A 13,603-nucleotide genomic window follows, 5' to 3' on the forward strand; every position below is an offset into this window, starting at 1 on the left:
TCCATCTGCGTCCAGAGACTGGGGGGACCGTGAAGGGTGAGGGGCTGGAACTCGGCCGCCAGCGGAGAGCCCCCCGGGCCCCCAGCCCGGTCCCCTCACAGCAAGGAGGAGATTCTCACCTCCCGCGGCAGGGAGGCGAGAGGCCGAGAAGCCAGAGTTTGCCAAGAGGACTTCTGGAAGGAAAGGGAAATGAAGTCTGTTGAAAGAAGGAAACGCTCACTCTGACTCCTCAAGGACGAGTGAGGCCCGGGAGGACGCCCGGACGCCCAAGGCCTCTGTTAGTGGAGAGAGACGATGGGCGAGAAGACGGCCACTCGCTGGACCGAACGCGACTGCGAACGGGGGCGCCCACCGCCCACGAGCGAGCCACGCGGGGACAGGAGGCTGCACGGGGACCCGAATGCACCCCGTGACCCAGCAGCAAGTCCAGAGGCTTCCCCGGCCTCCTGTCCGGGCACCGGGGTCTCGGAGCTGACCTCCTGGCAGGCAGAACGAGCGCCCGCCCAAGTCTGCAGGGCCAGAGCCCCACCAGCCCCAAAGCCTCCTTTCTGATGGGGCTTTGAGTGTGCCTCTCATATGCCGCTCAAAGCGAATGCAGCTTCTCCATCATTTCAGGGGTGAGGAGACACAAATCCCATCTTCAACGCGCAAGATTAAGCTGGGCGCTGGGTCAGAACCGTAGGGCGCATGGGTCCTGTCGGGTTCAGCTTCATCCGGTTCTGAGCTGGGATTTCCTCTGCTCACTGGCAGACTGCAGATAAAGTCTGCAGCCCTTGTTTTTAGCAAGCGTGGGATTTGGAGGGGCCGAGGGAAGCAAACTGGCTCCCTGTCCTCAATCCGTGGGGTTCAATTCCGTTACTTTCTGTTACTTTCTGAGCTTGAAACCCATGATAAACACACTCATCCCAGCTCCCACGTGCAGGAACTCATATCAACCACGCTGGCCAGGCTGACACCCCAGAGTGTCACCTGATGAAGAATTTAATTCACATCTCAATTATCCTTCCTTGAGCCCCATGAAAAATCTGTGCAACAGAACAGACCCCAACCCCTCGCTACTGAAATGAAAGACAACACTGTCATTTTTATTGAGGGCAAGTTCAACTTTATAATTCAAAGTCTCACTTCTATCTATATTTAAAAAAAAAAAAAAAAAAAGACTTTAACTAAATCCAAAGTCTTTTTTCCCTGAATATTCATGGAAGGACTGACCCTAAAGCTGAAGCTCCAAAAATTTGGCCACCTATTCTTGGAGCTGACTCATTGGAAAAGACCCTGATGCTGGGAAAGACTGAGGGCAGGAGGAGAAGGAGATGACAGAAGATGAGATGGTTGGATGGCATCACTGACTCAATGGACATGGGTTTGAGCAATCTCCAAGAGATGGTGAAGGACAGGGGAGCCTGGCGTGCTGCAGTCCATGGGGTTGCAAAGAGTCGGACACGACTGAGGGATTGAACAACAAAAATGCTTAGACATGAAGATCAGTGAGACCTGGGAACTTCTTTCCAAGCATTCCCCACAACCAGTAACAAATCCCTGCCCAGGGTCACCAACAAGGTGCCCAGAGGAACCAGGCAAGGACTTGAACAAACACATTGGACCTGGTTACAACTGGGGGCACCCGGGAGCCCAGCTCTGACCTCAGTGGAGGGCAGCCACCCCCCAACTCCTGAGCACTCTGACCACACAGAACGTGGGCCCAGTGTTGCCACATCATCTGATTATTAACACCAGCCGGAGATCCAACCTTTTCAGAGAAATCTCCGGATCTGTAAATGTTGGTAACTGGTGTCAGCTTGACGTCCTGAGCTGCTAAAACCATCCGCGGACAGACTCGAGCCACGAGCTCCAGGATCATGTGCCGTCAGTTCTGCACACTTTCTAGGCTGTTCCTGAAGCCTGGAACATTCTTCCCTCACATCTCTCAACACCCCGCTCAAATGTCACCTCCTCCCAGAAGCTGCCCCAGATTTTCTGAGCAGAGTGAGTCATTCAAACCAGACCCTCACCACCTCCTCCCTCTAATACATCCATATCTGCTTTACCCTTACCTCCATAAAAAAAAACAATAATAATAATAATAATAACTAACATCCATGGGACTCATTCTACCAGGCGTTCTGCCTAATGCTTTACAGTCACCGTCTCTTTTCCGAGCACCGTCACCATTCCACTTTAGCCACAGAGAGGTTAAGTCACTGGCCCAGCGTCACACAGCCAGTAACTGGCAGACTCAGGGTGCGCACCCAGGGCTCCGGACTCTGTCCCTCCCCCTATTAACGCTTCATTCAACGGCCTCCCTCAGACCTCCCGTTTTCCCAAGTCCAGTTCTCCCAGCAGACTGAGCGCTCCCTGAAGGCAGAGACTGATCGATCCCTCTCTCCACCCCGAGTGCAGAGCTGACACGTGGTCAATATTTGCTGACTGAATGAAGGATGCTGCCCGACCTGACCTTCCAGATACCCCTGGAAGGTTCCGGGGGCGGGCGTTATGATGTCGTCCCCTAAGACGTACGTTGTTCTCAGCAGCTAGCTGGGGGCTGGCAGATGGGCCCAAGAGGTAAGGAACCCACCCCTCAACTGAAAAATGTCACTCCTGTCCCGGCCCAGAGACGGGACTCAGGTTGTGCCTCCGCCCGAGGAGAGGGCGACAACCCGCCCCCAACCTCATGCCCCACTGGGGATCGAACGTCAAGGAGCGATTCTGCTTCCCCGACAAGAGAAACAAGTCCACCAAAAAATCAGACACACACCAGCAAAATGCGTGGGAGCAGGGCACACGGGTGCAGGCCCAACAGGAAGGGTACACGGACTCTCTAGACACACTCTGGCGGCTCCCGGTCTGATCCCCTTTCTGTACAACCAGTCCTCAGTAGAGACGCCTGGCTGAGCCTGAAACCAGCTTTAACCCGAGCCCAGGAGCCCACATTCGACGCCTCCCGCACTGGGCAGCCACGCCGAGCTTCCTGCAGCTCCTTCCATCCGGCCGGACCCCTCCCCCTGCAGGACGGGCTGCGGAGGGGTCATCGGAACAGGAAGAAGATGGGGTGAGATCTGGGAGGCGGCCTGCGTGGACAGGGCCCTCGAGGCACAGTAGAGAAGCCTGCTGCCTTGTTCGGAGCCGGAGCCCAGGAGGCCCGATCCTAGCACAGCCCTGAAAGCACGCGTTCAAAGTTAAAGTTAGACTCACGCAAAGCTGCAGCCCCCAGGGGCACTCGGGCTCCACAACAATCCTCCCTTTGACTAAAAACCACAAGGAAACACCCACGGCATACTTCTCGATTAAAAAAGGAAAGTGAAAAATAAGGTTTTTCTTCTTCTTCTTCTTCATTATAAAACTAACTTGTGCCCATTCTATCAAGTCCGCACTTCTGTTCGCCTCCGGGGAGCCCCAGTCACGCTGGGCAGGGAGACCAGGGGCGGCGGAAGCCTGGGCACGTCCCAGGGCTCTGAATGGGTCCTTCTTCATTGTGGTCACTTCCTTCCTCCGCTTCCTTCAGCACAGCAAAGCCACCAAGGGACCACCCGGGCCAGCACCCCTGCCCCCCGGGCATCGTCTGTCCACGGGGCTGAGGCCAGCTGGGGCTCACCAAGGCCCCCGAGGGGCAGCGGGGATGGTCCCTCAACTGACGCCCATGCCCATTAGGTGCCTCTGAGTGACAGGCACGGTGCCCAGGCCTGGGATGGACCTGTGATGGAGGGTGGGCGGATGGGAGGGAGCGGTGGGAGGAGAGGAGGGAGGAAGACTATCTCAGGCTATTAAACCATCAAGAGAAAGGGAGCGGACGGCAGAGGAAAGGAAGAAAGTGAAGTCGCTCAGTCGTGTCCGACTCTTTGCCACCCCGTGGACGGTAGCCCACCAGGCTCCTCCATCCGTGGGATTCTCCAGGCAAGAGTACTGGAGTGGGTTTCCACTTCCTTCTCCAGGGGATCTTCCTGACCCAGGGATCAAACCGAGGTCTCCCGCCTTGCAGGCAGAGGCTTTACCCGCTGAGCCACCAGGGGTGGCAGAGGAAGAGGGTAGCTGTTCTGACAGAGGAATCAGGGAAAGCTTCTTAGTGGTGCCCAGCAAAGTGAGACTGGAGTGAAGCAGAGAGAAGGGCCGTGTGGACATCTGGGAACGTGGAGAGCAAGTGCAGAGGCCCTGCGGCAGGACGTGCAGAAGAGCGAGGGGCGGAGGGTAAGCGTGGCAGGCGTCAGGACGAGCAGAGAGGCAGGCAGGGAGCTGGGGACACAGGGCCCCGCAGGCCATGGTAGGGAGCCCATGTGACCGGGTCGGGAGGGGACACAGCATGACTCAGAGCCGGGGAGGGCTGCGGACCCATGCACGCCTCAAGCAGCCCCTCTGGCCGCTGTGTGGGGAGCAGACTGGCCGAGGGGCACACGCGGAGGGCGGGAAGCAGTCAGGAAGCCGTAGCTGCCACCCAGACGAGGGAGGGTGAGCGCCCCGGGGGGCAGAGGGGAGGTGGGGAGTGTGGCGGGGCCGGGGGCCCTGAAGTACCAGCATCACCCTCCCTGGCACAGACACAAAGGCCTGTGACGGATGCCGACAGGCGAGCAGGGTGCTGAGAGATGCGCACGAGAAGGAGAGAAAGATCAGAAATCGGAAACAGTTCCACGTTCTCTCGGCATAAGGCTTACCCTGGGCAAGCCACACGTTTCTTAGGGCTCAGCTTTCTCATTATAGTACCCAATTTATAGGGGACTATGGGTAAGGCAAGGTGATGCTTACTGCCTGGCATGGTGTACATGCTTGATAAAAAATACATTCCCAACTTCTGCTTTTAACACTCCAAGTGGTGGCTCTGCCGATTTAGTCACTGAATAATCTTTATAATTCATATCATCTCTCTGAGCCTCCATCTGATAAACACAAGCCAGTGATGATGGTACCGACCCCAAGTACGCAGTGTGAGATGGAATGAGACATTAACTGAGCAAAAAGTTTGGCCCTCAGTAAAACAGCAACTGAGGCCCTCAGTGAAATGGTAGCTGAGGCCCTCAGTGAAATGGTAACTAAACCTCTCAGTAACATGGCATGAAGCCGACACACCAGTCATTCAGCTAGATGATTTCTAAGTCTCCTTCTAGCTCAAGGATCCCCAAACTCTAAACCAGTCAGCTTCAAGTCCATGAATGAGTCAACTCTGGAGGTAGGAAATGATGCAAGTGATGCAGGCCGAGGCGACAAAAAGCTGGAGCCTCCACCTTCCACCTCAAAGCGAACAGAACTAAACGCAGGCACTTCTTACTCGGTGACACCTACTGATCTGAGCCACAGACTCACGGAGGTGCAGGGGTGGGAGGGCGCTTCCAGAGCAGCGCCCCCTGGTTCAGAGCCAAGGCGCCCACGGCTCAGAGAGGAGAAGCGTGCGGGCGGGCTGCACCCTCAGCCTCGGGCAGAGGTGGAAGCTGACGAGGCTCCCCGCCGGCTGGTGAGAGGGCAGAAGGAGAAAGCAACAAAACCCCCACGGGAGAAAGAAAGGACCGGAGAAGGGAGGCCTTTCAGACGAGCAGAAATGCCCTTCTTGCCACCAACAGGTAAAGTCAAATGTCTTAAAGGACCAGGTAGTATATCAAAGGCTGATGAATGTCCCTAACTGAAACATACTCACACTCAGATTTTTCCTCTTCTTAAGAATTATATCACCAGGGCCATCGCTAGGTTGCCTGGCGTTCTTGTACAAATTAGGAAAAGACACCTCTCCACGTGCACCCTTAGAAGGCATGTGTCAGGACACTGTCTTGACAAATATGCAAATGTGAATGGATGCCCTTGTGCAGTGCACAGCCTGTGCAACTGTGCCCAATGACACAGAAGACTTCCCTGGGCTGTGACTTGGGGACCTCTGTCTACATCCCATGGTTATATAAAAGGCACTCAAATACCACAGCAAAGGTCATATGCAGGGTTGGGGGGGGGGACATGTTCACTATTAATACTTAATTCCTGATCAGAACCCACCTCTGAACTAATGTCCAAAGTGGATACCAAGAAGGCTCCTGCCTCAGGGCCTTTGCACTCACCGTTCCCTTCCTCCAGCACTTTCCCTCAAGACAGTGACACAACTTATTCTCTCCCTGACTCGAAAATCTGGTTAAATCTTACCTCTTCAGAAAGTTCTTCCCTAGACAGCATCTTCACCAACTCACAATCATCTTCCATCTCCCATCCTGCCTTATTTTTCTTCTTATTGCTTTTTTTTTATCACTAGATTTATTTGTTTTGCTGTGTGTCTCGCTTCATCAGAACACCAACTCTGTGAGAACATGGGATTTTGTCTGTTCTGTTCACTAATCTATCCCCATCTCCAGTCAGCAAAGTTTTGCCAAAAGGACATGAATCTTCAGGGGATCTTATACAAGGCAGGTTCCAACTTGGCAGACTGTGGAGAAACCTGGGACTCTGCATTTTGAACAAACTCCCAGGGTAAGTCTGTGCTATTGGTCCATGGACTGAACTGAGTGAGGAGAATCCAGCATGGAGCCTGGCGTGTGGTGAAAGCCCTATCAATGTTTGTTGAATAAATAAGAGAGGCTGGAAAACCACTCAATCCTACTCCATGCTTTTCTCGCTACTTTTTAACCAGGCTATCCTGCCCACACTGATACCATCCATAGCTTTTATTGTCAATGTATCATTTTTGGATGGAGAGAGAAAGGATACAGGCATAGATGTGGGATACAGCCAGTGTAGGCTGATGGAGTCTTTTACATCACTATTCCTAGCGACAGGTAAAGCCAAGGCTTAACAAACATTTACTTGAGGCAGCTTCCAAAACTTGTATTCATTAGGGAAGTATTTACAGTTTGACAATAAATGTTAAACTAGGGAGATGTAATTCCCTTAACAGCAACCTAAGTTTGAATGAGAGAGGTCTATTTAGCTAAATAAATGATGCCAAGAAGATCTACTCAGTTTCACCTCCTAGTCGGAAAATCAAAATGTGATGCCTTCTTAAGCTCCACAGTAATAATGGCCTTAATCGAATCATTTATTGGCAATTTTAAATATGCAGGGCATTCTGCCAAACCCTTTATAAATTACAACACCAGTGATGATGGCAATGACAACACGGACGGACTCAAACCGCCTCCTGAAGGACTCAAGAAACTGGCGACGTTGGCGCCTCAGGGAGACGGGTGCCCCGCCCCCCGGGTCTGAGCAGGGAGGTAAGTCTTGTCCTGTGCGTCTCTTGTATCTTTTGAATTCTGCATCATGTGAATGCACTTCCTTCCCCAAAAGTGAGTGATACAGGAAACCAGAGGTGGCTGTATTCAGCACTGTCTCACACATGCTCATCTCCTCTAGATCCTGACAGAGAAGTAACACGCTGCCCAACTCGCCGTGAGGGACCCTGAGGCCCCAGGGGTCAGCTGATTCTTGTTCAGTCACACCAACTAGTGTGACGAGAACAACCCACGGTGGGCAGGAACCCAGGTGCGAGGAGGGGCGATGCGCTGCCCGAGACCAAGCGCCCTGGCAAGGGGAAAATGTGTCTTCATGTGCAAACAGACTAGATTTATTTCCTGATTTTTTTTTTCTCCAAAATACCTAGGCAACAACAGAAGCCCCTAGGAGCAACCTGGAAAATTATCTCAGGATCATCAGAGATTTCTAAGGGTGCAGGCTTTGGAGCTAGAGCCTCCAGGCTCAGTTCAAGCTTTACCCACTTCCTGTGTGACCTTAGGTAAGTGACTTAACCTCTCTGTGCCTTCAGGTCTTGCCTGGAAATCATGGCGGCACTGTACCCACTTACACACAGAAGGCGCGTAAAGCAGTCCCCAACCTTACTTGGCTCTTAGCTGTTTTCCCCCGGATAGCATGAAAATAAACAGAGACTCAACAAAGGAGGGGGCAAGGCAGGAGCTAGGTGCTACGCGCTTAAGTGTGCAAGCGTGGGGAAAACTTTACTGGGAGGAAAACACCAAAGCAATGAGACTGGTTCTCTCCAGGTGACAAGGGGGCTGTCTGCTTTCTTTTTTATATATTTTTCAAATGCTGAATACATACTAAGATAAGAAAAATAACAGAACAAAAATTACATATATATGACTACACATTACACATACCTGATGCACATAAACACATATATACATATAGTATACATATGTGTATTTATACATTTACATAAAAATATTATATCTATGTACATACACACACACACATACCCCCACAAAAACTTTTTCAAACCTGAGTCAGAATGCTCAGAATCAGCCACGCCTAAGCAGTGAGCCTGAGGACCATACACAGCAGGGGAAATAGTTTGGCCAAGGAGCCCGACAGGTATGCTTTCAGATTCAGCTCCAGGACTTCCCTGGTGGTCCAGCGGTTAAGAATCCAGCTGCCAGTGCAGGGGACACAGGTTCGATCCCCAGTCTGGGCAGATGCCACGTGCCATGGGGCAACGAAGCCCATGGGCCACAACTACTGAGCCCGCGTGCCCTAGAACCTGTGCTTGGCAACAAGAGAAGCCCCCTCAGGGAGACGCCCACGCCCCACAACCAGATGGAGGCCTCCGCTCACTGCAACTGGAGAAAGCCCAAACAGCGCAACAAAGACCCAGCACAGCCACAAATAAACTTTAATATAAATTCAGCTCCACCATATCTCAGCTACGCAACCCTGAGCGAGTCCTCTGACCTCACCCAGGGCCCCTGCCAGCAAATGACGAGCACGCGTGTCATCGTATCATCAGTATCGAGTTCATGAAACCAAACTTCCACGCGAGAAAAAAAGGCTCCCTTCTTTATCCTAACAGGATGGCCCAGAGGAAGATAAATAATAACAGGAAACACGGATGATGCACACACGGGGAGTGCTCGGTGCATGCCAGGCCCCGTTATATGCATCTTCCCATCTTAAGTCATTTATCTTTGCAAAAACCCTAGGAAGCAGGCATTAGTATCGCCCTCTCTGCTAAGTGGTGTGACCTTCGGCCTCAGTTTCCTCATCTGTAAAGGGGGTTAATAGTACCTCCTGCAGGTGGCACACAGGGGAAGCTTGGTCAGAGTCACTAGTGACCGTCTGCTCCCTGGGGAAGGCACTCAACACCTCCAAGCTTTGTTCACAGGGTAGGGACAGCATGCCTGCCTGAGCCGCTCCATGCGACGTGCCTGTTACATAGTAAGTGCTCAATAAACAGACACGATTATGGGCAGAACCAGCCCACAGTCTTCTGGGAGGCTCAGAACAAGCAGCTCTAACCTCCACGCCATCTCCCAGGATTCAGAGGATGGTTCTCCTTCCAAAAGGCAGCACGGACCAGGGGCTCAGCGCGGGTTCCGCCTGTATACCTCCTGTGTCCACATCAGAGCCGCCACTCACCGGCTGGGTGACATCAGCCAAGTTGCCTGCCCTCTCTGTGACCCAATGTCCTTGTCTGCAAAACGAGAGTCATCCTACCACCCACACTCCACGGCGTGGCTACAAAGATTAAGCAGCTCACTCGCAGGAGAGTCCCCAGAAGATGCTCAGCACACGTAGCCGCTATTGTTCTATCCCCCGCCCGGCCCTCAACAGGGACCCACAGATTTGTTCCTGAACAAATGAAGCTTCCTCTCTGTGTTCCCACTGGTTGCCAGACGCACTGCAAGCACCGTTCTCTTTCTGGAACAGTTAGTCCTTCAAGATCTGAGAAGCCTCTGTTCTCTGCTTACACTGGGGCGAGGGGTGGGCGAGGTCTGCTGCTCACCCATGATCATTTCTATCATCACGTGAGCACCTGGTGCTTCCCTCGGTGTTTCCCGTCTGCAGTCGGGGGGCTCCCCGCACCGTCCAACCCCACGCCGCCCGCCTCCAGGACCCTCTGCTCCCCACCTGGCTCATCTTGGAGGCCAGCACCTGTCTCCCTGCTTTTACAAGGCCTACAGGGGCACTCCAGCCCCTGCCAAGGTCACCAGGAGGGCTACATCTGGCCCACAGATACACTTGGTTTGGTCTGTACTCTTTTATTAAAAAAAAAAAAAAAAGGCTTTAATTAACGGCCAGTGTTACAATCAAGAGCCTGGTACACAGACAAAGGCGGGGTGGTGAGGAAGGCTCCTCCTAAAGCTGGCCTCAGCATCCCCACCCCACCCCACCCTCACCTTTAAAGGAAAAGGCCGGGTCAAGCCAGCCCCAGAAGGTCACTCCCCTCTGAAATCAGGAGCATCACAGTGGCGGGGGCAGGCCTGCTCAACCGTTGGGGCTCCAGCCTTCCCCAAGACTACAGCCGAACCGTGCCTCCTGCCTGTGACCCGTGTCTCAAAAAAAAAGAAGAAAAGAAGAAATCCGACTAGCCTGACTTTCACAACACACCGAGAATCCAACCACTTCCCAGGTCTCCCACCCCGCAGTGCTGGTCCCGCTGTGTCGCGTGGACCCAGAGGCTCCGGCGTCTCCCTGCTCCTCTCCCAGCCCCGCGACGGACGGACGAGCCAGAGGGACCCCGCGTCCCCCCGGCCCCCACCTTCCGGCGCCTGAGTTCGCAGAGCCCCAGGCCCAAGTCTGCGCATCCTCTGGGCCCCGCCCTCTCCTCGCGGGTCCTGACTGGCCTGGCCTGCCCTCCCCACGCAGGCCTCTTCTCTGCCCCCAGGCCGCACCCAGCGCGGCCCTGGTCCCCTGGAGCGCGCATCCCCGGAAACCTGCGCCTTTCAGTATCAGGGCTCAGATGCTGCCTTCTCAGGAAGGCCTATCCGACCACGCCCACTTCCCCACCCCCACCCCGGCAGTTTTTCCCACAGCACTTATCACCTTCCAACACACTACTGAATTTTCCTATTTATTAGATGTATTGTTTATCTCACTGCAGCCAGAAAGTCAACGCCACGGGGGCAGGAATTTGTCTCTGTTTCGGTCATGGCCGTATTCCCAGCGCCTGGAACGGGGCTGGGCACCTGGAAGGGGCCTAGTGATGAATTCCGAGCGAAGGCATGAGCAAGATGAGCCCCTCCCCTGAAGCTGGAGCATCGGTTTCCCTCCGCGCCTTTCCTTCCCCAGAAGGTCTGACGGAACCTCTGTCAAGCAAATGCAGCAGCCCTGATCGAGACAAATTAGCCTCAGCAAGCCCTGCTTCCTGTTCCCCAAGCCAGCCTCGCTGAGCACAGAGTTTTATGAGTCAACAGAAGCCAATACGCCCAGCCGAATGCCAGAGAAGCGAGGCTCCCTGTCACGACTCCAGTTTCGCCCAGTGAGGAAACCCCGTCTGGCTTCTTTCTCCCCTGTCTCAGATGTAATTTAAAGTGAGTCGCAGCGAGGACAAAAGCCCGAATCCAACAGGATGAAAATCACTGTCCTGTAATCTGTTTTACGAGATGAAAGCTCGGAGACTTGACTGGCCTCCTCTGGGCTGGGAAGGCGGCAACTGGGACAGGTGCGGCCCGGCCTGCGAAGCTCGGTCCTGTTACCCAGGACAAAACTGAGATCAGGTTTCTGCATCTGCAAGGAATTTCTCCTAAAGGAACTGCCCATGTTGTTTCCATATGTCTGAACATCTGTTGGAAAGAATCAGGAGTATTGTCTGTGGAGGTGTGTGGTGTGTTTAAACAGCCTCGGATTTTGATTACTTTCTAACAAAAAGGATGGCTTTCCAATCCTTCTTCCAGTTGAAAGCACGTCCCAGAGAGTGGTGAAAATAACATTTATCGAAAGCCCCCACATGAGGATGGATGAAGAAACTAACTGAGTGTCCTCTATGGGGAATTTCTAACACAGGATTATGGCGAAAGGGTTTGGAAGCAGGCAGGGAAAGGATTACGTGACAATGGCATTATACAGGCAGCTCTCAACTGGGGTATTATGAGCTCCCATCAGCTAAAGAGCCAGGGGAACACTTAAAGCCCAACCTTACAAAGCTGCCTTTGAATGCCAGTTTTGTCCACCCAAGGACCACTGCTTCCTGTCCTGAAATAGAACGAGGAAATGATGGCCAGGTTCTACCAAAAGGCATGTGGCTCTTTCGAGGTGAATTGAGTGGTTCCCTTTCTCTGATCCCTACAGGTCAAAGTCAAGTCAAAGAGCTAAGATACCCAGACTCCTCAGAAAGAACCATAAACTGGCTCTAGTTCCATGGGATTTAGAGCTTTCTAGGTGAAACTTCGAGGCTCATACACCCAACCGCAGACTTGCCATCACTGCCTGGATGCCTCAACAAGCCCTTCCTAATTCCCTCACCCCACAATGAACTTGTAATCTTCCCCTAAGAAAATGACTTTCACCCCAAGTCTTCCGGAGTGGCAGATGACACTTCCCCTCCACCCACAGCTAAGCCAGCACTGAGTCCTGAACCTCACGCCATGGAACCCATTCTGTCCCCTCCCAAGGCCACCTCCCCATCCTCACCACCTCGGCCTTCCAGCTGGCACCGCCAGAGCCTGTGAAATTCGCCTCCCTGCTTCCTCCCTTAGAGGAACCTACTCCTTAGAGGGAAGCCCAAGCGATCCCAAAGTATTCAATCAGAATCGCCTTCCTTCCCTGCTCAGAACTCGCCACTCCCTTCCCCTTACCCTGAAATAAAACCCCAGTTCCTCCTCTTGGCTTATGAGTCCTGCCAACAATCACCCTCTAGGCTAGTCAAGTGACACTGGCCTTCCCGCGGGTCCTCAGAAGCTCTTCCCTGCCTCAGGACCTTTGCATGCGCTGTGTCTTGTACGTGGAACACTCCCCCCACCCACCACACCAAAAGAGACAGAGAGAGGATGGGCAATACTCCCCTCTTTGCTGGCTCAATCACCTGCTCCAGGCCCCAGGTGGTAAGTCACCTCCGTAGGGAGATCTTCCATCTAACGCAGGTCATCCAAGTAGTGGTTGCTTGGCACAGCTCATTCTGCCTCAGCAGTCACCCCCAACTTGCACATCCAGCAGATGAACTTCCAATCAGCTATCACCATCCACCTTGGGGTCCATGGTATAATCCCAGATGGCCTCATCTGGCCTGCCTGACCCACCCACATCTCCGCAACAGTCACACCAAACCATCCTGGTCTGCTTGGCACGTCCTGCCCACCCCCCCGAGTTCCACCAGGGCACAGACCTCATCCATCTCACACCCGTCAGTACTTTATCAGCGCCTGGCACACTGCAGGTCCTCAACAAAATATTCACCGAATGAATGAGTCATGAGATCTGAAAAGCATTTAAAGTTTGGAGCAGACTTTCTTCCCAGACCAACTGACATTCAACAGAGAGAAAAGACAAAAGAAAAAGAGAAAACAGCGGAACAGGGCATGTGCTTAAGATTTGCAATTTTATATTTAAAGAAAGCGAAAGAAATGGTCGTGTACTCATTTCATTTTCATATAAAGAGGCGCATAAAACCACTAGGCGTACAGAAAAAGTGATTCTATCGTGTGGCAAATAAAGAGAAGGGTGGGAACCAATCATTGAGAGGGAGGAAAGGGAGCCAGGGCACAGTACAGAAATAGACACGGATGGAAGGAGAGACACAGGCAGAGACCAAGAGAGAGGCCGGCAGAAGCACCTAGGCAAGGGACGAGACAGGGCTCTCCTGGGACTGGAAGGGCGAGCCTCCAGGGTTTGACAGAGGTTTTCACACCTCCTTAAAGGTTAAGAGTCCTTGTCTTCTTAAAGCCCCTCTTTTTTTCATTTTTCAAAGAGGTTA

The 13,603-nt window shown here is 53.1% G+C and overlaps 1 protein-coding gene and 1 long non-coding RNA gene across 7 annotated transcripts in view; both read right to left on the reverse strand.

Annotated features, from left to right (window-relative positions):
• The window catches only part of NFATC2 (nuclear factor of activated T cells 2), a 158,561-nt gene that overhangs the window by 99,081 nt on the left and 45,877 nt on the right, over positions 1-13,603 (reverse strand). The gene's annotated exons all lie outside the window — the stretch shown is intronic.
• On the reverse strand, positions 1,663-10,024 carry LOC122681965. Its single transcript, XR_006337170.1, has 3 exons — positions 5,056-10,024; positions 5,020-5,024; positions 1,663-1,672 (listed from the first exon to the last, which is right to left on the reverse strand). It is a non-coding gene; the product is annotated as an uncharacterized LOC122681965 (long non-coding RNA).

This window comes from Cervus elaphus, chromosome 23 (assembly GCF_910594005.1).
Source record: "Cervus elaphus chromosome 23, mCerEla1.1, whole genome shotgun sequence".
Taxonomy (NCBI): Eukaryota; Metazoa; Chordata; class Mammalia; order Artiodactyla; family Cervidae; genus Cervus; species Cervus elaphus.